At 37.8% G+C, this 24,468-nt stretch overlaps 1 pseudogene; it reads left to right on the forward strand.

Annotated features, from left to right (window-relative positions):
• Nucleotides 1-2,529: 2,529 nt before the first annotated feature.
• On the forward strand, nt 2,530-24,058 carry LOC120781511 (annotated as a pseudogene).
• The last annotated feature ends 410 nt before the right edge of the window (nt 24,059-24,468 follow it).

Below are 24,468 nucleotides of genomic sequence, written 5' to 3' on the forward strand. Positions count from 1 at the left end.
CAAGTTAATGCTTGCCACCAGATGATTAACAACACGCTGGTTTGAAGGGTAAAGTCGAACTCGAATTTCTTTATTAAAAACGTTTCTTTTATACAGAATTTTCCTTATATACTATAAACTTACATATGTACTAATTCTTACTTACTAGTACTTATTTCTATATACTAACGTAAGCAATAATTATAGCCAAACAGCAAACCTCAGTTCGGTCGAGAAACGGCTCACATTGCGGCGGCACGACTTCCGTTCTGGTTTAGTGCCGACGAAATGTGCTGTCGTTGTAAATTTTGGAAATTGAGCAATGATATTGTATTTTTACAAAATATTGCTGAATTGGGTAATATCAGTATATTTGCTAGCTACGAGTACGACAACTTTGTTGTTGTACTATTAGCTGTGATAACTCCCCCCTTCTTAAGCATCAGCGTCTCGCTGATTAAGAATTATTGGCTACTGAAAGCTGTGGGTAATCTATTATTGGTGGGATAAGAAATGAATTCCTGGTTTTTGGTTTGAGTATGATATATAAAACAAATGATAGTGTTACTGCAACAAGAATTGCTAAGAAGCTTGAGCTAATTGAAATAATGTTTTTTGATGTTATTCGTTCTAGTTCATTTACATTACTTAAATGTAGTTTATGTAAATAGTTTAAGTCTAATTTAATTTCATTTTCTGTTAGGTTATTCTGAAGTATTGCGGGTAGGATTTGGTAGGAACTTGTTTGCCAGTTTGTGTAACTAACGTTATTCAAAGTTATAGTTTCGTTAAAGAAGTTTATGAGAAAAGTACCATTTAGTATTATTATAAGTAATATTTCCAATAAAATTTGAAAGAAATATTGTTCCTTCACTAATTAGTTCAATTATAGCTTGGTTTACATATTGGTAATCGCAGAGCGCTTTTTCTCCGCTAAGGATCTGTGAAATGCAATGGGTTTTGTTTAGTTTTTTAAGTTGGTTTCTCTTGCATATAGTAGTATCATCTACTTCAATGCAATTTCCAAGTATGCCATATTTGTCGTTTTGGGATATGAAAATATTGGTGAATTCTAAGTATACTCGTTTAAGGTGTTTTAATGTCGAACGTATGATAATATTATTGTAAAGGGTATCTTCGGTTTTGGGAAGTGAAATTACATATAAAAGAAGTGAGTCTTTAATAATCATAGAAGGTTCTGCATATTTGAGTGCTTGCAGTTCATTTTTAAAAGGTAATGTCTCAGTTTGAGAAAGAACATTAGCGATATCTTCCTTATTTAAAATTTGGGAATGGATAATTCCTTGTTTTGCTAGCTGGGTTGCCATTATAATTTTCGCAATTTCATCTTTTACTATACCTAACCTATTATATAATGTCTGTTCGAACAATTCTCTGTTATCCTTACTTATTTCATCCACAATCATGTTATAACTATCTAATATTTTATTATTTGTCTTAATAAGGTATTGGTTTTTGGTGTACTGTACGTTACTGTTTTCAGTCAGATCATGTGTTGTGGAAAGTATTTGGTCCCAGTCAGTGTCATCGGGATTTCCTGCTAACCATTCCCAAGCTGATCCTATCCAGTTAATTGATCTCTTTTGAGTGGATGCATTTTTCTTCGCAGTTGGCTTAATAAGTTTCCTATTTCGGAAAGTTGATGTTTTAATTGGCGAAATAAATACTTTTTTTTCTAGTTTCGTGGTGTATAGTAAGCCTGCCATAGTTGGTAATCGATAGTGTGTATAATTTTATACGTCCCTTTTGTAATCTTTCCTAGTCCTTGTTTGATTGTTACGAGCGGGATGTCGTAGGTATCTACTGTTGCAGTTGTCCAGTACGGTAAGAGTTTAAAGAATAAATGTTAGTCAGTTTTTTAAATGTAATTTATGAATCTTTTTGTTATCTTTAGTAGTTATTGCGACGGTATTGTCTTTAGCGACAGTTTCTTTCTTAAAAATGGGTTTGGTATTACCTTTAATTTGTTTGTTCTTTTTGAATATAATATCACCTGGTTCGTAATTCTTTAATTTTGATCTATTTTTGTTGTGATAATTTAGCGTATTTTTTTGGTTTCTGGCTATTTCAATTCAAATTATTCTCTGAAATTTGTTAAGTCTTGGTAATTAATTCTCTGTGTTCTTCCACAGAAAATAGCTGGTTTCCTTTTTGTAACTGAGTGTATCTTGTTATTATACGTATATCTGTCAACTGCAATGTTGTCAATTTCTTTGACAGAGCAATCAGGATATTTCACTTGAAGGCATCTGATTATTTCAATAATAGTGGAATGCACACGATTTATCACACCATTGACTTCGCTTTTCTGAGGTGGTGCTGGATAGATTTCAATTCCTAACCCTTCTAAATAGGGCCATCATTGTCCATGACCAAAGTCTTTGGTACAGTGAAATAGTGTAGAAACTTTATCAATTTATCCCTGATATGCAGTACTGATTTATTTTTTATCCTGAAAAATTTTACAAATTTAGTGAATTTGTCAACGCACGAGATATATTTTTCGCCAGACATTTCTATAATGTTGATATGCAGTATTTCTGTTGGATACGAAGGTATGGGTGTTGCCTGTAACTTGAGTTTTTGTGGATGCCGGTCGTACTTATTACAACCGCAAATTTCACATGATTTAGTCTATTTTTTAATAAGTTTAGTCATTTGTGGAAAATAGTATTTTTCCAATATCTGGTCTTTATTTTCTTTACCATTGCGATGGGCTCTTTTGTGTTCTTGTTCTATTATTTTAAATTTGACATCTTCGTCTGCGCTATCGGTAACTACTTTCTGTGTTATCCTGATACGAAATTGTGAGAAATTTTCTTGATATATTTGCTGTAGTAATGAAATGTATTTTTCTTGGATTTTAATTCCATTGATTATGTTTGGGTTTAGGACGCTTTTCAAGATTTTACTTAGGTTTTCTTTATCGTAAACTTCACATTTAATGAGGTGTCTGTGGAAGCTTGGATGAGGTTCTTCGTGTGTAATCTCCTCCTTTCCTTCTGTAAATATAACTTGATTTTTAAATACGTTAGTGGAGCTTCACAGTGAGTGAGCTTTGAATCCTCTTCTGCGCTATGTTGTGTATTTTCATCTGTGGATGTTAGCGTATTAACTTCTATTGGCAGCCGTGATAACGCATGCGCTACGTTTGTTTTTCCTGTTTGTGTTTATAATTATATTCTTCTATCCTTGCTTTCCACCTTTTTAACTTGGCATTGTTATTACTGTTGCTTAGTGCAAACGTCAGTGGCTGGTGATCAGTAAGAATTTTTATTTCTTTAGCTCCATACAGGTAAGTCCTTAATTTGTCGAGGGGACTATACTATGGCGAGCATTTCTTTTCTCTATTGTCGAGTAATTCTCTTCGGTTTTGTTGAGTGATCTAGAGATGTAAGTTGGTGGGTCTGTCTTGACAGATTATCCCTTTGTGAAAGGACTGCTCTGATTGGTAGTATTGGAAGCATCTGTCGTCAGAATAAAGGGGTTTGTTGAAGTCTGGGAATACCAGAATTGTCAGAGGATGTAAGCAAATATTTTATGTCATTAAATGATTTCCAAGCCTCTCTGTTAGTGAGATTTGTATCCGTTTGGATTGACTTGCTTTTATTTGGAGCACACCTCTAGTTAAATTGGTATGTGGCTTGACAATTTTTGCAAAGTCTTTATAAATCTCCTATAATACGATGCTAAGCCCAGGAAGCCTTTTAATTCCTTAAGGTTAGCAGGTGCGGGAATTTTTTTAATAGCGGATATTTTGTCAGGATCTGGCAAAATACCTTCGCCGGTAACGATATGACCTAGAAAATTTACTTCCGTTCTAAAAAATTTAGATTTTTCCAGATTGACTTTTAAATTTGACTTGTACAAAAGCATGAACACATCTTCAATATTTCGTAAGTGTTCCTCTTTAGTTTTTCCTATTATTATAATGTCATCGATATAAACGTAGCAGGCTTTTCCTATAAGCGTTTTGAGAACATCATTGATCATTCTCTGAAAAATGGAAGAGGCATTTTTAAGACCGAATGGCTGTAGAAAAAGCTGTCTTTTCTATGTCCTTTTCCTTCATCCTGATTTGGTGGAATCCGGAAGTAAGGTCCAGTGCAGTAAAATATCATTTTGTTTTGTTTATTTTTTTGTATAAAATATAATATATTAATTTTGCTTTAAATAAATGAAATAATTTAATTAAATAAAAACCATAATTTTTTGGGAATGGTTTGGGTAAATTGGTATGGTATATCATATTAGCCGATGGGGTATATCACATTACCACCCCATTTTTACAAACCGACGTTTTCTACTTTTTATAGTTTTAAACAAATATCTTCCTCAAAACTGAACAAAATGCAATACTATTTCGGAATATGTTGGAAGATGCCTGAACCTATCGCATTAATAGAAATTATACTAGTTTCCTCTTCAAAATGTTGATTAGTCATCGAAAAAAGTTTGCCTATATCACAATACCTAAATCTACATATATAAAAGAAAGTGACGTTAGTTACTACGCTTATAACTGGAGAACGGCTGGACCGATTTCGGTGATTACCACCAATTCGGACAGGTCTCCGCGCAAACAAGGAGAATACTTAACAAAATTCTGGAAAATTTTCCGAAAAAAAATTATGAAGAAAATAAATTTTCAAATACGATTTTAAAAAGGAAATAAAAACGAACATGATTTTAAATGCTGGCGCATAACTCAAAAACGCCTGGACCAATTTTGTCAATTCTTTTTTTAAAATGTTCGTTTAGGCTCAAGGATGGTTTTTATGGCGAAAAAAATCGAATAATTGCCGGAAAACCCCTAAAAAGAGCCCTTTTCTTTTTCCCATACAAACGAATGAATGCTGTTAGTAACGCTAATGCTCGGGAACAGCTGAACCAATCTTGATGAAATTTTCAGAGGTTGTTCGCTGTGGATCGAGGAAAGTTTAAAAATAAAAAAACCGTATGCTTTTCGTGAGGAAAAGTCGGAAAGTTGGACAATTTCAAAAAATATAACTTTTTTTCATACAAAAATTTTTTTTCAACTTTTTTTCTTTTGTTTTTCAATTGTCAAATTTGTCGTTTGCTTTCTTTATTCCGGTTATTCAAAAAAAAATTATTGAAACTTATTCCGTGAAACCGTTATGTGTGCTTCACACAAAGTGCTCAATTACAGATTGAAATTTGTTACGATGCCACGAACAGGTCGCGTTCATTTTGGCATCAACATAGGTAAATTGACAGCCCATGGCACATGACCGAGTATTCCCAGGATGCGATGACATACGAATGAAATTATGGATCGCGGGCAATCAGCAAGCGATCGTCACGATGTCAGAGGACAACTTTTCAAACAACAGTAGCGATGTTTTGTAAACTTTATCTTAAAGCAACGTATATGTGGTGCTGTTAGATGCTGGATGTACTCTGTTGAGTGGCAAAAGAGAGGTTTGCCGCACGTACATATTCTTCTTTGGATGGTGGATGGTGATTACACCCAATCAAATTGATGTAATCATTTCTGCGGAAATTCCTGATCCAGAGATAGAAGCAGAATTATACGAAATCAATATGATTAATGTACCTTACGGACATCACAATACCACTTCGGTTTGTATGTCTGACAATAAATGTACGAAACACTATCCAGGTGCTTTTCTTTCGGAAACACAAACTAAAAATGATGGATATCCAATGTATCAGCGTCGCTCACCAGATAACAATGGCAGAGCATTTAGCATTCAATTTAGAGGCGTGAATATCAAAGTAAACAACACTTCGAAGTGGACAACATATGGATCGTACCATATTCGCCACTGTTGTCTAATTCACATTCAAAAGTCATGTCAATGTTGCGTATTGCAGTTTGGTGTAATCGAAAAAATACGTGTGTAAATACGTCACCAAAGGAAGCAACATGGCGGTTACTGATCTTGAACGATACGGTCGATACGTGAACTGCAATAAAGCGCTTTGTATGATATTTAATTTTGCAATTCATGAACGTTTTCCGACCGTTGTGCGTCTCGCAGTTAATTTGGAGAATGACCAAATAGTCTATTTCAACACAGAGAATACAGTACAGACAGAGAAAACACCCCCAGCAACAAAATTGACATTTACGAATTTTTTCTCAACTTTCGTCAGTGAACCGTTTGCGAGAACTTGCTCTATTCGGAAATATCTTGATATTATACATACAATTACAATTACAATTGCTGGAACATGATAATCACTGGAATGAAGTTCGCACACTTTTCGCGATGATCAGCCATCAAATTAGCGTCAATTATGGAATACGAACAAAAATGACATTGCCGAAGACATTTTACATCGTATTCGCTAAGAATTGGAAATGGGTAAATTCCGGTTGATACTTCCGGTGGTTTGATATCAATTCCATCTTACCTTTGTCAATTCACGAAAGATGAACTCATCACCGATGTTCGGACATTGGCCAAATTATCGTAACTACGATTCGTTAAGTGCACGCGCAATGTTAGCTGCCAAAAATACCGATGTTGTTGACTTAAACTGGAAGATTCAAAGTCAAATTCCGGGAGACTTGCCCTCATACAAATTGATCGATCGTGGAATTTCTAAATTCTTTGAATAGGCTTGGTATGCCACCGCATAATTTGCGTCTCAAAGTTGGATCTGTCGTTATTATGTTTCGCAATCATCATGCCACGAAACTGTGTAATGGAACCTGACTGATTGTGACGCAGCTATCGAATACAAAGGGGCAGAATGCTTGATTCTACGAATTCCTCTGAGTTCTAACGATTTGCCATTTCAGTTCAAACGTATTCAGTTTCCAATGAAAATTGCATTTGAGACACAAGGATAGTCGCAAAGTGTATGGTATACATTTGGAAATGCTATGTTTTTCACTCGGCCAGATATACGTGGCCTGCTCACGAGTTGGAAAACCATCTTTTCTATAATACACCGGAACAGAAACCAAGCTTTATCAAGCTGCGATACATTGAAAAAAAAGTGAAATGATAAATTCAACTTTTTCATTTCTAAACACATAATTTCACGCAGGACAACGACTGCGAGGTCAGCTAGTTACTCTATATACCGAACTGTCTAACTGGTTTTTCGTATAGAACAGTTGGGTTTTTTTATAAGTGGCTGTATGTCGTATTACAGCTCAAACTGTATATTAACATACATACATAAGTGCATAAATAATTCTTTTAAAATTTTAATCGGAAAGGACTCACTTTTTCCTCCGCCAAGGGTTTATGGGTAGCGATACTTATGTATGTGTCTCTCTTCGTTATTTCTCTTGGTTCTTCTGGTTTTGCCTTCTTTGTTTATTTCCCTTGTTTGATGTCTTCCGTGTTGAGTTTTTGTTCTCTTCCCACGTTGCTTACAATCCTCAACTGCTCTGCCGTATGTTTTGGTGTTGTTTCCCCCGTTTATTTTGCTTATTTGGTTTTTTTACCGCGCCCGTATTTGATTTTTAGTTTCTTTTTTTTGTAATTGTTTTGTTTTAGTTGGTTTCGGGCCCGTTTTGTATATTTGATCACTTTAATATATGTTTAAGTACATATTTATTTATTATTATTTTTCTTTTGTGTAATTTTAATTGTTCTATAGTATTGTTTCACCTGCACTTGGTTTTTCACTTTTCCACCACTTGGTGGGTTCTTTTAAAATCATAGGTGCCTGTCTAAGAGGCTCGAAGGACCATTTGTTCGTGCACTTAGTTTCACCGATTATGTGTGGGGAATACTTACCCTTTAGGCTTTGATGATGTATCCCTTTTTGTTCGTCTTTAAGTGAAAGATTTATAATTTGGCAATAAAAAGGTAAAATTGAACAAATTGTATTTTATTTGTATCCGGGCACCACTTTCAACAAAATAAATTAATTAAATTTTAAATGTGTTCACAATATTTTATATTCTTTATGTTAAGATAATTAATTTTTTATTTTTATTCACAATTTGAAATGGTTTCAAATATAATTTTGTATATAAGTATACACACTGCTGCTAGTGCACAACCACACACACGACAGAAAGGGTTTTTTTCAGTTCTGGATTACAAAAGAAATGAATGCGGATCAACCGTTGATTGGCGTAGAAATCGATCCTTTTTGATCAGTTAGGTGGTGAAAACGATAACGTATGGTGTGTGTGTAGTGTGGTTGGTTTGTGGCGTGTGATGAGTGTGAGTTGTGTGATGAATGTTATGTTGTGTGGAGGAGCGATGTTCAAAATTGAACATGTTTATTTTCTTAAATAAGATAAGTTAAGAAATTTGTAATACTTAAGATCATAAAAACGTATACAGTCCACTAATAATCATTTCTTTCCCTCGGCAATATGTTCAAATATCATTGAACATGCTTATTTATATGCAAAGCCGAAATTCTACTAAATATAAATATCTATTTACATATTAATAAACATACATATGTATGTATTGACATAAACACAGCCATGCATTTACATGCAATGCGCATTCAATAAAAATAAAAATGCATGCAGACACATGTCATAAATTTAGAGAAGAGATAAGATTATCACACACACACACATAGGTATCAAAAACAACCCCATGTGAAGCAGCAATAAACAATATGCTGCAATACATATAAACATACACACGTACACATACATATATTTAGTTATTTAAGATAGTTTTAAAATTTGTATATAAGCAAGAAAAATACTAAATAAAAATCAGAATTGAAAGACAATCTCAACTGAAAAGATTATTTTTATTTACATATTTTACTTCCCCCCACCAGTGGTAAGGGGTAAAAGAAAACTTAAAAATAAAAATTTCAAATAAAGGAGCCGTTAGCAATCACTTATTGCCCCCCACCCGAGGTAAGGAATAAGTGGCGCAGAACTGCAATACTTTATTAACAAGCGAGATGCCATGAAGTCGCATAAACAAAATGTTTGATGTCCGAATATTTTGTATTTGGCACACCCTAATACTCGGACTTGTATATACATATGTACAAATATACGTACATATGTACTTATATCTTGTGCAATTGAGAGCTCGTTGAAGAGATCAATTCGCTTTTTACATTAGCATGCACAAATTCTTTGTATGATTTTCTGAGTTATGTTCTTAAGCGATTGAGAGCTCGTTAGAAAGATCAATTCGCTTTTTGTATGCAATCCTGCTTGTTTTTGTTTGCCAAAGAACAAGAGGTATTGCCGGATAAGGACTTTGAATATTTATTTGTACTAATATGTGTCACAGGCAGATTCTTTGCCGTATGTTTGTATACTCGTATAAATGTTATTATATTTTTTTGAAAATGTGAGAGATGAGTGAGAGATGAAACCGTTTTTTTTTCGTTGTGCTCTTATGTATTAGACCCGCCGTCTAATATGCAATACAGATATAAACATATGTACATATATGTGTAAAATGCAAATGTAAAATGGATTAAATACGCTCACTTGGTTACTTAAAGAGCTTTGTAGGTCTTTACATATATGTATGTATGTGCATGTGTTGCCTTAATGCCGTCTGCGTTTTGTTCCTCTTCCTTTCTCCACTTTTTCTCCTTGAGGTTTGTAGCCGCTTCCAGGTACACCTTTTATTTTTGTTTTTTTTTTATACTCTCGCAACAATGTTGCTAAGGAGAGTATTATAGTTTTGTTCACACAACGGTTGTTTGTAAGTCCTAAAACTAAAAGAGTCAGATATAGGGTTATACATATATACCAAAGTGATCAGGGTGACGAGTAGAGTCGAAATCCGGATGTCTGTCTGTCCGTCCGTCTGTGCAAGCTGTAACTTGAGTAAAAATTGAGATATCATGATGAAACTTGGTACACGTATTGCTTGGCTCCATAAGAAGGTTAAGTTCGAAGAAACAAAATCGGCCAACTGCCACGCCCACAAAATGGCGGAAACCGAAAACCTATAAAGTGTCATAACTAAGCCATAAATAAAGATATTAACGTGAAATTTGGCACAAAGGATCGCATTAGGGAGGGGCATATTTGGACGTAATTTTTTTGGAAAAGTGAGCGTGGCCCCGCCCCCTACTAAGTTTTTTCTACGTATCTCGGAAACTACTATAGCTCTATGGAGTCGTTTTCTTCAGGCATTTCCATATACAGTTCAAAAATGGAAGAAATCGGATAATAACCACGCCCACCTCCCATACAAAGGTTATGTTGAAAATCACTAAAAGTGCGTTAACGGACTAACAAAAAACGTCAGAAATACTAAATTTTACGGAAAAAGTGGCAGAAAGAAGCTGCACCCAGGCCTTTTTTTTAAATTTAAAATGGGCGTGGCCTCGCCCACTTATGGACCAAAAACCATATCTCAGGAACTACTATACCGATTTCAATGAAATTCGGTATATAATATTTTCTTAACGCCCTGATGACATGTACGAAATATAGGTGAAATCGGTTTACAACCACGCCTTCTTCCAATATAACGCTATTTTGAATTCCATCTGATGCCTTCTCTGTATAATATATAGTACATTAGGAACCAATGATGATAGCGGAATAAAACTTTACAAAAATACGGTATTTGAAAAATATGTAAATGACGAATGAAATCTCGATTATCACTTTATCATGCGAGAGTATAAAATGTTCGGTGACACCCGAACTTAGCCCTTCCTTACTTGTTTTTCATATTTTTTAGGTATTTTTTTTTTGTTCGCGCCCGATTGTTTTGTTTTTGTGTATATTTTATTGTTTAGGCGCTTTTAGACTTCGCTCTCGATTAATGTTTTGTCCTTAGGTATCGCGTGTCCGATTGCCTGTGTATGTTTTTTGTTTTTATTTTCTGTTCTCATTTTTTTTTTGGTTTTTTGTTATTGCTTTGGTGCTTTTACTTTTCGTGCTTGTACTTGTGCAATTTTGTATATTTTGTTTTTATAATTTTGTTTTTTCACCGTAGGTTTGGTTTTGTAATGTTTCGGAACTGTGTTTTCTAATATTTTCCTGATTGTGATTATGATTCACTTTGTTACCGAAATTGGTTTGTTTTTTGTCACTTTGTTTTGTTTTTTTTTTTTGTTCTGCTTGAGTCACTGCACTTATGTAGTTTATTCGGTTTTTTTTTTTTTGTTTATTTTGCCACCAAACTAGTAGATGTGGCAGAATGTTGTTTGTTTCTCCAATAGTGCCTCTCTGTGAGGCTCGAAGGACCATGAATAAATGGATGCCCAATTTAGTGGGAAGCATCCACCACTTTATTTTCAGTTCAATAAGCACCCAGCATTTCGGCAAAGGAAAACACATTAATTTAAATGGTATTAAACACTTTAGGGTTAACTTTATTGAAACCAGATATGTAAAAATGATTGCGCATGTTAACGGCGACCATATCACGCAGGACCGCTGAGATTCGAAATATATCCGTAGCGCAAGGGACTGGCCGCGAGCAGTAACCGTATGGTGACGTTGTTAGCGAAAATTGCGGCGCGCGGGATGGGTGTCGGAAAACGAATGTTGACGTGCGAATTGTATGAGACGAATTGAATCTGCTTTCCCGTTGCCCATCTTTTTGTTGAGTGGTTTGGCGTACAGGTGTGTTGAGTTGTGCTTTAGTGTCATCAGCTGTGGTGAATTGCACTGTAGCATTAGGGTGCGCCAATTTTACCGGGTAGGGGGGGTGGATGCTTAACTCATTTAAACAGCCGGAAAAACCCTAAAAACAGTCCTTTTCTTTTTCCCATACTAACGAATGAATGTTCGTTTGTTACTAATGCTAAGATAACGGCTGCACCAATCTTGATGAAATTTTCAGAGGTTGTTTGCTGTGGATCGGGGAAGGTTTAGAAATAGATATACCGTATGCTTTTCCTGAGGAAAAGTCGGAAAATTGGATTGTTTCAAAAAGTAACTTTTTTCCATACAGATTTTTTTCAATTTGTTTGTTTTGTTTTTCAATATTTTGATTCGTAAATTATTTGAATCGTTCTATTTCGGTCGCTTGCTTTTTTATTCCAGTTATGCAAAAGAAAAAATATTGAAAATTATTCCGTGAAAACTTTACGTGTGTTTCACACAAAGAGATCAATTGCAGATTGAAATTTGTTACGGTCGGCGTTCGTTTTGCCATCAACGTATGGCAGCCCAAGGCTAGGTAAGGCAAGAAGTACTCCCAGGATGGGGTGACATACGTGCGGAGTTATAGATCGCGGTCAAAGAGCAAGCGATCGACACGATGTCACAGCACGACTTTTCAAACAACAGTTACGATGTTTGATGGACTTTATCTTGAAGCAACGTAAGTATATGTGGTGCTGTTAGATGCTAGAAGTACTTTGTTGAATGGCAAAAGAGAGGTTTGCCGCACGCACACATTGTTCTTTGGATGGCGAAAACCAATACGGTTCATGGACCTTGCGGACGCTACAATCCCACAGAACATTCAGCATTCAATTTAGAAGAGTGAATATAGAAGTTGACAACACATGAATTGTACTATATTCCCCACTATTGCTTAGTTCACATTCAAAACTCATATCAATTTTCGTCACCAAAGGAAGCAATATTGCGGTTATTGGTCTTGAACGATACGGTCGATACGTGAACTGCAATAAGCTCTTTGTAGGATATTTACTTTTGCAAATCATGAGCGTTTTCCGACTGTTGTGCATCTCGCAGTTAATTTGGAGAATAGTGATAGAGTGTATTTCAACCCAGAGAATAAAATACAGCCAGTGAAACACCGCCATCAACAAAATTAACATTGACGAGTTTTTCTCAAGTTTCGTCAGTGATCCGTTTGCGAGAACATTGTTCTATTCGGAAATACCTTGATATTATACATGGAATGCGTCGTCGAAGAAATAGTTAGGCAGAAAGCAAGGGCAATCAGTAGATGGACATCCAGGTGTCCTTCATGTGCCAAAACTGTGTAATGAAACCCGACAGATTGTGACGCAGCTATCGAATACAAGGAGGCAGAATGCTTGATTCTACCAATTCCTTTGAGTTCTAACGATTTGCCATTTCAGTTCAAACGTATTCCGTTTCCAGTGAAAATTGCATTTGAGGTGACAATCAACAGGACACAAGGATAGTCGCTTAGCGTGTGGCATAAATTCGGAAATGCTATGTTTTTCACACAGCCAGATATACGTGGCGTGCTCAAGAGTTGGAAACCCTCTTTTCTGTACACCGGAACAGAAACCAAAAATGTTGTTTATCAAGCTGCGTTACATTGGAAAAAAAATGTATGATATATTCCACTTTCTTTTCATTGCAAAAGACATAATTTCACGCAGGACAACGGCTGCGGGGCCAGCTAGTAACTTAAATGAAAAAGTAATTTTGACGAAGTATTTATATCACGGGGTGTGCGTCTGGTTCCCTTCCTAATGAACTGCTAATTTTCAAAATCGGTGATTTTGCGAAATTTTCATTTACCACTTGACGTGGTTTGACCTTTTAGAAATCAATATTAAACTTGATTTTCATGACATATGACTTAATTTCATGGAAAAACGCTCAAAAATGGGGCTCATCGAATTTTTTGCTTCGAAAGAAGTCGTGACGGCCATTTGAATAAATAATATATTCCAAACTCTATTGTACTTCACAATAAAAAAAATCAAAAAATTTGTTTCTACTTAAATATTAGTGTATTGTTTTATAGAAAGCATTCGGGAGCGGAAAAAGCTCCGTATGGCAAAAATCATCCAAATCGCACTATCTGACTATATTCAGACACACGAATCAGATCAAAATTATAAAGGTACCAAAAGAAAGTTACTTGCAGAACTGTCTGAGAAAATTCATAAAGAGAGTCAAAAATTACAAGTATTTACGCGTGCATCATAGAGAAACGCAACCAATATTTTTTCAAGCAGCGCTTGGCAAATGAACAAAAAGGTAGCCAGCATATAAAACCAAATCCATATAATAATGACAGACAAGTAAAAAAATCAAAACCAAGATGGATTGTCCACGTCTAAATAATTATCCGAATAAAAGATTCTTTCCAAACTACAAACTCAGAGAGGGAACGCTTTGAGCAAAGACTAATTAAACACTTCCCTCGTAAAGAAGCAATTATGGCAGCAAAAGTTTAGATTGAAGATAATATATCGAAATTTACAAAAAGAACAGGTACAAATTATAATAAAGCAAGTAAGGAAGGGCTAAGTTAAGGTGAAACTGAACATTTTATACTTTTGCAAATTGCAAGAAAGAAAGCCAGGGAAGTATTATAAGGTGTAAAACCGGTCATATGGGTAGAGTCACCCTGATTTTGACCATCGGCACTGGTTTTCCTGATTTTCGTGAGAAATGCACTGATTCCCTGGTTTCCTCCTGAATCAGGGATTTTTTTTAATTATTATTTTTTTTGAGCGAGTGCGTGAAAAAAAGTGAGCATCACAGCGTTTTAGCCTAATTGGGCTTTTTGAATTTGCGCGCCACGCGTAAATCTCGCCCGAGTTCAACTCGCGCAGGTTTTTTTTCGGTATAAAATTCTTGCGCGAGTTGAACTCGGTTAAGTTTTGGAACGCGCACCATATGATAATGTCATCATACATACATGTATACCTTCTTCTTCTTCTTCTTTATTGGCGTAGACACCGCTTACGCGATTATAGCCGAGTTGTCAACAGCACGCAAGTCGTTCCTTCTTTTCGCTACGTAGCGCCAATTGGATATTCCAAGCAAAGCCAGGTCCTTCTCCACTTGGTTCTTCCAACGGAGTGGAGGTCTTCCTCTTCCTCTGCTTCCCCGGCGGGTACTTCGTCGAATACTTTCAGAGCTGGAGTGTTTTCGTCCATCCTGACAACACGACCTAGCCAGCGTAGCCGCTGTCTTTTAATTCGCTGAATTATGTCGATGTCGTCGTATATCTCGTACAGCTCATCGTTCCATCGAATACGGTATTCGCCGTGGCTAACGCGAAAAGCACCATAAATCTTTCGCAGAACTTTTCTCTCGAAAACTCGCAACGTCGACTCATCGGTTGTTGTCATCGCCCAAGCCTCTGCACCATACAGCAGGACGGGAATTATGAGCGACTTATAGAGTTTAGCTTTTGTTCGTCGAGAGAGGACTTTACTCTTCACTTGCCTACTCAGTCCGAAGTAGCACCTGTTGGCAAGAGTTATCCTGCGTTGGATTTCTAGACTGACATTGTTGGTGGTGTTAATGCTGGTTCCTAAATAGACGAAATTATCTATAATTTCAAAGTTTTGACTGTCAACAGTGACATGAGTGCCAAGTCACGAGCGCGACGGCTCTTTGTTTGATGACAGGTGATATTTCGTCTTGCCCTCGTTCACTGCCAGACCCATTTCTTTTGCTTCCTTGTCCAGCCTGGAGAAAGCAGAACTAACGGCGCGGGTGTTGAGGCCGATGATATCAATATCATCGGCATACGCCAGCGGCTGTACACTCTTATAGAAGATGGTACCTTCTCTATTTAGTTCTGCGGCTCGAACTATTTTCTCCAAAAGCAGGTTGAAAAAGTCGCACGATAGGGAATCGCCTTGTCTGAAAGCTCGTTTGGTATCGAACGGCTCGGAGAGGTCCTTCCCGATCCTGACGGAGCTGTGCGTGTTACTCAACGTCAGTTTACACAGCCGTATTAGTTTTGCGGGGATAAAAATTCAGATATCGCGGCAAAAAGACAGCTCCTTTTCGTGCTGTCGAAAGCAGCTTTGAAATTGACGAAGAGGTGGTGTGTGTCGATTCTCCTTTCACGGGTCTTTTCCAAGATTTGGCGCATGGTGAATATCTGGTCGGTTGTTGATTTGCCAGGTCTAAAGCCACACTGATAAGGTCCAATCAGTTTGTTGACGGTGGGCTTTAATCTTTCACACAATACGCTCGATAGAACCTTATATGCGATGTTGAGGAGGCTGATCCCACGGTAGTTGGCGCAGATTGTGGGGTCTCCTTTTTTATGGATTGGAAATAGCACACTTAAATTCCAATCGTTGGGCATGCTTTCGTTCGACCATATTTTACAAAGAAGCTGATGCATGCTCCTTATCAGTTCTTCGCCGCCGTGTTTGAATAGCTCGGCCGACAATCCGTCGGCCTCTGCCGCTTTTTTGTTCTTCAGGCGGGCAATTGCTATTCGAACTTCTTCAGGGTCGGGTAATGGAACGTCTGCTTCATCGTCATCGATTGGGGAATCGGGTTCGCCTTCTCCTGGCGTTGTGCGTTCACTGCCATTCAGCAGGCTGGAGAAGTGTTCCCTCCATAATTTAAGTATGCTCTGGGCATCGGTCACTAGATCACCTTGGGGGGTTCTACAAGAGTATGCTTCGCTCTTGAAACCTTCTGTAAGCCGCCGCATTTTTTCGAAGAATTTTCAAGCTCTTCGTACTCACGCATTTCGGCCTCTTTCTTCTTCTGTCTACAAATGCGTCTCGCTTCCCTTTTCAACTCTCGGTATCTATCCCATCTCGCACGTGTAGTGGTCGATCGTAACGTTGCGAGGTAGGCAGCCTGTTTTCTCTCCGCTGCGACACGGCACTCCTCGTCGTGCCAGCTGTTCTTTTGCACTTTCCGAAAACCAAATCCAAATCAATAGGGAATACATTTATTTTAATTCCTCTGTTTCACAATTTTTTTTTAAATTTTATATAAATAAATGGATATTTCATTTATGGTGGACTCCTCCTCTTCGGAAGCAAAACAGCGAGATAGTAAAACGACTTTATTTTACATATATGTTTTTCATTCTAATAAATGTAACTTTCTTTATAGAAAAAGAAATTAGCCGTTTTTGCATCGCCGAAGCAAACACCCGGATTCTGCGATGGTACTGCAACAAATTTTGGGACCATTGGTTGGATGGAATCTCGGCAAGAGGAATTAATAAAACGGCTTTCTGCTGTGGAAAGTGATCTTGCTTATAAGGTATTTATTGAAATACAGTTACCGTATTTTAAAATTATTTAATAATTATTTTAAATATCAGATGCCCGAACGTGCTGAGATGCAAGCGCAAATATAATTGTTGCGGGAGTGTAAGGTGCTCTCAGCAAAAACTTACCGCAGTGTAAGCTGCATCACTGGCGACGTTGTGAGTGAAAAGCAGGTTCTATTAAAAAACTTTCTCCCCATGTCGTCAGACGAAACAGTGTTGAAGATGGAGGAGCACCTTACACATAAAGATCACGCTGACGCCATGGTAAGTTTGTCTTTCTTTCAATATATATGTATACTAGCTGACCCCGCAGCCGTTGTCCTGCGTGAAATTATATGCTTTGAAATGAAAAAAAGTTGAAATTATATTGTGTCGAAAATGATTTATTTTCGATTTTTCTAAATTTTTTTAATGTAGCGCAGCTTAATAATCATAATTTTTTTGATTTCTGTTCTGGTGCGTAAATATACAAAGAAGATGGGTTTTCAACTCGTCAACACGCCACATATATCTGGCCAATTTTCTCTGGAAATTGAATACGTTTGAAATGAAGTGACTGTCCCTTGTATTCGATAACTGCGTCATAATCAGTCGGGTTCCATTACACAGTTTCGACGCATGAAGATTGTGAAACCTAATAATGACAGATCCAACTTTGAGACGCAAATGATGTTGGGGCATACCAAGGCTCTCCAAAGAATTTGGAAATTCCACTGGATAATTTACGGTTTCGTCTTTCTTGTCAAGACGATCGATCGATTTATATGAGCGCAAACCTCCCGAAATTTGACTTTGAATCTTCCAGTTTAAGTCATTAACATCGGTATTTTTGGCAACTAAAATTGCGCGTGCACTCAAGCAATTGCAGTTACGATAATTTTGCCAATGTTCGGATAAACATTCGTGATGAGTTCATCTTCCGCTGAAGTGAATTGACAAAAGGGAGGTGAAATTTATATCAAACCACTGGAAGTATCAACCGAGATTTTCCCATTTCCAATTCTTAGCGAATATAATGTAAAATGTCATCGGCAATGTCATTTTTTCGTATCCCATAATTAACGCGAATTCGAAGGCTGATATGTCGAAATGATCTTCGCGAAAACTATGCGAACTTCAGTGGCATGCGAAGTAACTATTGCATTGTCCTTCGTCTGTTTCCAGCGATTAGCATGTTCCAGCAAACGCAACTGCTGGCATGATTCTCAAAAAGTTGCACACACTGTACCATTCACAATACGCAATGACTTAAATGAAGTTGAACCGCGAGACGCACAACAGTCGGAAAACTTTCATGAACTGCAAAAGTAAACATCCTACAAAGCGCTTTATTGCGGTTTACATATCGACTCATTTGATACTACTGATCTCATATTGTTCAAGGCCAATAACCGCTATGTTACTTTCTTTGGTGACGTACTTGCAAACGTATTTGATCGATTTCACCAATCTACAATATTCAACATTGACATGAGTTTTGAATGTGAATTAGACAAAAGTGGCGAATATGGTACGATCCATTTGTTTTCTACTTCGATGTGTTGTTAACGTCGATATTCACGACTCTAAATGCTAAATGTTCTGCCATTGTCGTCTGGTGAGCGACGCCGATACAGTGAATATCCATCATTTCTCATTTCCGTTTCCGAAACAAAAGCACATGAGTAGTGTTTCGTGCATGTATTGTCAGACATACAAACCAAAGTGGGATTGTAAGGTTCCCAAAGTCCATGAACCATATTGTTTTTCACCACTTCGTAGAATTCTGGATTCTTTGAATCAAGAATTTGCGCTGAAATGATTTCATCAATTTGATCTGGTGGAATCACCATCCGCATCCAAAGATGAATGTGTGCGTGCGGCAACACGCAACAGAATACATTCAGCATCTAACAGCACCATATATACCATAGGTTGCTTCAAGATAAAGACCGTCAAACATCGCAGCTATTGTTTAAAAATTCGTGCTGTGATATCGTTACGATCGCTAGCTGATTGACCGCGATCCATAATTCCGCACGTATGTCATCGCTTGATGGCAAAAAGAACGCCGACAAATATTAGCGCGACCTCTTCGTGGCTTCGTAACAAATTTCAATCAGTAACTTCGTCTGAAACACACATAAAGTTTTCACCGAATAATTTTCAATAATTTTTCCTTTGGATAGCCGGAATAAAGAAGCAAGCGACCGAACGTGAACGATTCAAATAATTTACAAATCAAAATACTGAAAAACAAAACAAACAAACATTGAAAAAAATGTGTATGAAAAATGTTACTTTTTGGAATTGTCCAATTTTCCGACTTCTCCTCATGAAAAGTATAAGGTATTTGTTTCTAAACCTTTCCCGATCCACAACAAACAACCTTTAAAAATTTCATAAACCGTTCTCTTAGTGTTACTAACAAACAAACATTCATTTTTATATATGTACATATGTATGTATGTAACGTTTGTATGGGGAAAAGGAAAAGACTGTTTTTAGGGGTTTTCCGGAAATTATTCGAACTTTTCTCGCCGTAAAAACCATCTTTGGACTTCAACGAACATTTAAGACAAAGAATTGGCTACATTGGTCCAGGCGTTATTGAGTTATGAGCGTACATACATTTTGGCGATTCATTTTTATTTATATAGATTAGGGTGTTTTGTTTTTTTTTTTTTGAACTATTCATTTTTTTCAATCCCATCATGAAATTACCTTGGAAATACCCTAAGAAAATTTTATGAAAATTTGAGCCCTTGATATTAACATTAAGTACTGTTACTAAATATGTTCCTTTGAAACGACCCCCCTTTTGATGACGACCATGGCAAACGAAATAAGGACTACGAAATAAAGGCATGTACCTGGAATGTCCGGTCCCTTAATTGGGAAGGTGCCGCTACCCAGCTGGTTGATGTCCTCGTGAAAATAAAGGCTGACATCTCCGCCGTCCAAGAAATGCGATGGACGGGCAAGGACAGAGACGAGTAGGTCCTTCTGGCCTTTACTACAGTGGCCATATAAAGGAGCGCAAGTTTGGTGTTGGATTCGTGGTAGGAGAGAGACTCCGTCTCCGAGTCCTATCATTCACTCCGGTGAATGAACGTTTATCCACAATCCGCATCAAAGCGAGGTTCTTCAACATATCGCTGATTTGCGCCCACGCCCCGACGGAAGAGAAGGACGATATTACCAAAGGCGCCTTCTATGAGCGCTTGGAGCACACCTATGAGAGCTTCCCCCGCCACGATGCCAAAATCAGAGATGCATAACAAGATTCATCAAGCTACCTGGCTGTCTCCGGATCGAAAAACTAGCGAGACACCTTTGCAGACAGAAAAAGAAAAAGGCCGAAAAGCGTAAGTAGGAAGAGCTTGATAAGTTGGCCGACAGGAGTAATGCTCGAAAATTCTACGAAAAAATGCGGCGGCTTACAGCACTTTCAAGACCGGAGCATACTCTTGTAGAACCCCCAAAGGTGATCTAGTCACCGATGCCCAGAGCATACTCAAATTATGGAGGGAACACTTCTCCAGCCTGCTGAATGGCAGTGAACGTACAGCACCAGGAGAAGGCGAACCCGATTCCCCAATCGCTGACGATGGAGCAGACGCTCCATTGCCCGACCATGAAGAAGTTCGAATAGCAATTACCCGCTTGAAGAACAACAAAGCGGCGAGGGCCGACGGATTGCAGGCCGAGCTATTCAAACACGGACGAAAGCATGCCAACATATGCCGATGATATTGATCAATAACATCGGCCTCAACACCCGCGCGGTTAGTTCTGCTTTCTCCAGACTGGACAATGAATGCCAGACCCATTTTCATGAAAAGGCAAGACGAAATATCTCCTGTTATCAAACAAACAGTCGTCGCACTCGCGACTTGGGTCTCACGTCATTGTTGACAGTCATAGCTTTGAAGTCGTAGATAATTTCGTCTATCTTGGAACCAGCGTAAACACCGCCAACAATGTCAGCCTAGAAATCTCACGCAGGATAACCCCTGCCAACAGGTGCTACTTCGGACTGAGTAGACAATTGAGGAGTAAAGCCCTCTCTCGACAAACAAAAACCAAACTCTATAAGTCACTCATAATTCCCGTCCTGCTATATGGTGCAGAAGCATGGACGATGACAACAACTGATGACTCGACGTTGCGAATTTTCGAGAGAAAAGTTCTGCGAAAGATTTATGGTCCTTTGCGCGTTGGCCACGGCGAATATCGCATTCAATGGAACGATGAGCTGTACGGGATATACGACGACATTGACATAGTTCAGCGAATTAAAAGACAGCGGCTACGGTGGCTAGGTCATGTTGTCCAAATGGACGAAAACATTCCAGCTCTGAAATCATTCAACGCAGTACCCGCCGGGGAAAGCAGAGGAAGAGGAAGACCTCCACTCCGTTGAAAGGACCAAGTGGAGAAGGACTTGGAATATCCAATTGGCGCCACGAAGCGAAAAGAAGAAACTACTGGTGCGGTGTTGTTAACTGGGCTGTAATCGCGTAAGCGGTGTCTATGCCAGTAAAGAAGAAGAAGAAGCTGATCCCGCAGCCATTGCCCTGCGTGAAATTATGTGTTTTGAATTGAAAACAAAGTTAAATCATTTCATTTTTTTTGTCAATGTAACGCAGCTTGATAAAGAACATTTTTTGGTTTTTGTTCCGGAGCACAGAGAAGATGGTTTTCCAACTCGGACTCACGTCACGTATATCTGGCCGTGTGAAAAACATAGCATTTCCAAATTTATGCCACGTACTATGTGACTATCCTTGTGTCCTGTTGATTGTCATCTCAAATGACATATTCATTGGAAACGGAATACGATATAAAATGTCTTCGGCAATGCCATTTTTGTGGGTAACCCATAATTGAAGCGGGTTTGAAGGCTGATATGTCAAAATGCTCATCGTGAAAAGTGTGCGACTTTCATTTGCATTCGAGTAGCTATCGCATCGCACGTCGTTTGATTTCAGTGATTATTATGTTCTCGCAATTGTAATTGCTGGTTTGCTTCTCCAAAACTTGCACACACCGTACCCTTCACAATACGCAAAAACTCAAATGAAGAGGAACCGCGTACATTAATCAATAGCAACCGAAGGTAGAAGCAGTTGTCGTTTTTCGGGTGGATTGTGTAAATTCGTCCTAATGCATTAGTTGAAGAACACACCTGGATGTCCATCTACTGATTGGCCTTGCTTTTTGCGTAACTATTTCTTCGTCGATGCATTCCATGTATAGTATCAAGGTATTTCCGAATAGAGCATTGTTTTCGCAAACGGATCACACGAAAGTTAAGAAAAAACTCGTAAATGTTAATTTTGTTGCTGGCGGTGTTTCCACTGGCTATACTGCATTCTTCAAATTAACTGCGAGACGCACAATAGTCAGATAACGTTCATGAATTGCAAAAGTAAAGATCCTACAAAGCGCTTTATTGCAGTTCACATATCAACCGTATCGTTTAAGGCCAATAACCGCCATGTTGCTTTCTTTGATGACGTCTTTGCAAACGTATTCGATCGATTTCACCAAACTGCAATACTCAACATTGATATGAGTTTTGAATGTGAGTTAGACAATAATGTCGACTTGTCAACTCCGTTATTCACACCTCTAAGTTGAATGCTAAATGCTCTGCCATTGTCGTCTGGTGAGCTACACCGATACAGTGAACATCCATCATTTCCAGTTTGCGTTTCCGAAAGAAAACTTGGATAGTGTTTCATTTATTCTCAGAAATCCAAACCGAAGTGGGATTGTGGAGTCCGCAAGGTCTATGGACCATATTGGTTTTCATCACTTCGTATAATACTGAATCTTTCCCTGCATCAGGAATTTCCGCAGAAATGATTTCATCAATTTGATCTGGTGTAACACCATCCACTATCCAAAGAAGAATGTGTGCGTGCGGCAAACCTCTACTGTAACTGTAACTGTTGTTTGAAAAGTCGTGCTCTGACATCGTGACGATCGCTTGCTGATTTACCGCATCCTGGGAGTACTCGATCATGTGCCCTGGGCTGCCAATGTATGTTGATGCCAAAAAGAACGCCGACCGATATTAGAGCGACTTCTTTATGGCATCGTAACAAATTTCAATCTGTAATTGATCACTTTGAGTGAAACACACATAAAGTTTTCACTGAATAATTTTCCATAATTTTTTTTTTTGAATATCCGGAATAAAGAAAGCAAACGACAAATTTGAACGACTCAAATAAATAAAAACTAAAACAAAAGTATTGAAAAAAAATTTTATGTGAAAAAAGTTACTTTTGGAATTGTCCAATTTTCCAACTTTTCCTTACGAAAGGCATACGGATTTTTTATTTCTAAACCTTCCCCGATCCACAGTGAAAAACCTCTGAAACTTTCATGAAGATTGGTTCAGCCGTTCTCGAGCCGTTATTAACAAACAAACATTCATTCGTTTGTATAGGAAATAGTAAAGGAATGTTTTTAGGGGTTTTCCGGCAATTATTCAAATTCTCGCCGTAAAAACCATCTTTGAGCCTCAACGAACACTTAGCAAAAAGAATTGGCCAAATTGGTGCAGGTGTTGTTGAGTTATGCGCTTAGCAACACATTTTGGCGATTCATTTTTAAATACGTATATAAGATAAAAAAGGTTGGAGGTCAAAATCGCTATCACTAATACTTCTCGAGATATTCGGCTTTGTATTTAAGGTACTACCTCGCCGGTGTGAATTTCAACTTTGTTACAATGGGCGCTTTTGTAGAGTATTCAATTCTGAGGAATATGGGTCTAAAGTCAAAACGATGCCATAAAATGCCTCGGAGCTATAGAAGTTTAAAAATAAAAAATCACGATTGTCGTGTATTTTCAAAATTTTTACATGCTTTGGTTTAGTGCTTAATATTAATATTAAGGGCTCAAATTTTCAGGGAATTCTTTTTCGCGTATTTCCAAGGTAATTTCATAATAGGATTGAAAACATGAATAGTTAAAAAAAAAACAAACAGCGTTATGAATATATATAGATAATTCTACACTTTTAAGTGGCCATCATCTTCAACATAAAATCTATCAAGGGGTTGATTGAAAAAGTGTGCAGTCACTATTAAGCGACAAGTTGGTGTGGCTGTATAACTGCGATGAAAAAGTGTGCAAAAAGGCATTAATAAAATTAAAAACAGTGGATCTCACTCTCAGTAAATATGAAAATGTTAAGATAGATTCACTTATTTAATTATTATTGTTTTCTTCTTCTTAATTGGCGTAGACACCGCTTACGCGATTATAGCCGAGTTAACAACAGCGCGCCAGTCGTTTCTCCTTTTCGCTACGTGACGCCAATTGGATATTCCAAGCGTAGCCAGGTCCTTCTCCACTTGGTCCTTCCAACGGAGTGGAGGTCTTCCTCTTCCTCTGCTTCCCCCGGCGGGTACTGCGTCGAATACTTTCAGAGCTGGAGTGTTTTCGTCCATTTGGACAACATGACCTAGCCAGCGTAGCCGCTGTCTTTTAATTCGCTGAACTATGTCAATGTCGTCGTATATCTCGTACAGCTCATCGTTCCATCGAATGCGATATTCGCCGTGGCCAACGCGCAAAGGACCATAAATCTTTCGCAGAACTTTT

This window comes from Bactrocera tryoni, unplaced genomic scaffold (genome assembly GCF_016617805.1).
Source record: "Bactrocera tryoni isolate S06 unplaced genomic scaffold, CSIRO_BtryS06_freeze2 scaffold_7, whole genome shotgun sequence".
In the NCBI taxonomy this organism is placed as follows: Eukaryota; Metazoa; Arthropoda; class Insecta; order Diptera; family Tephritidae; genus Bactrocera; species Bactrocera tryoni.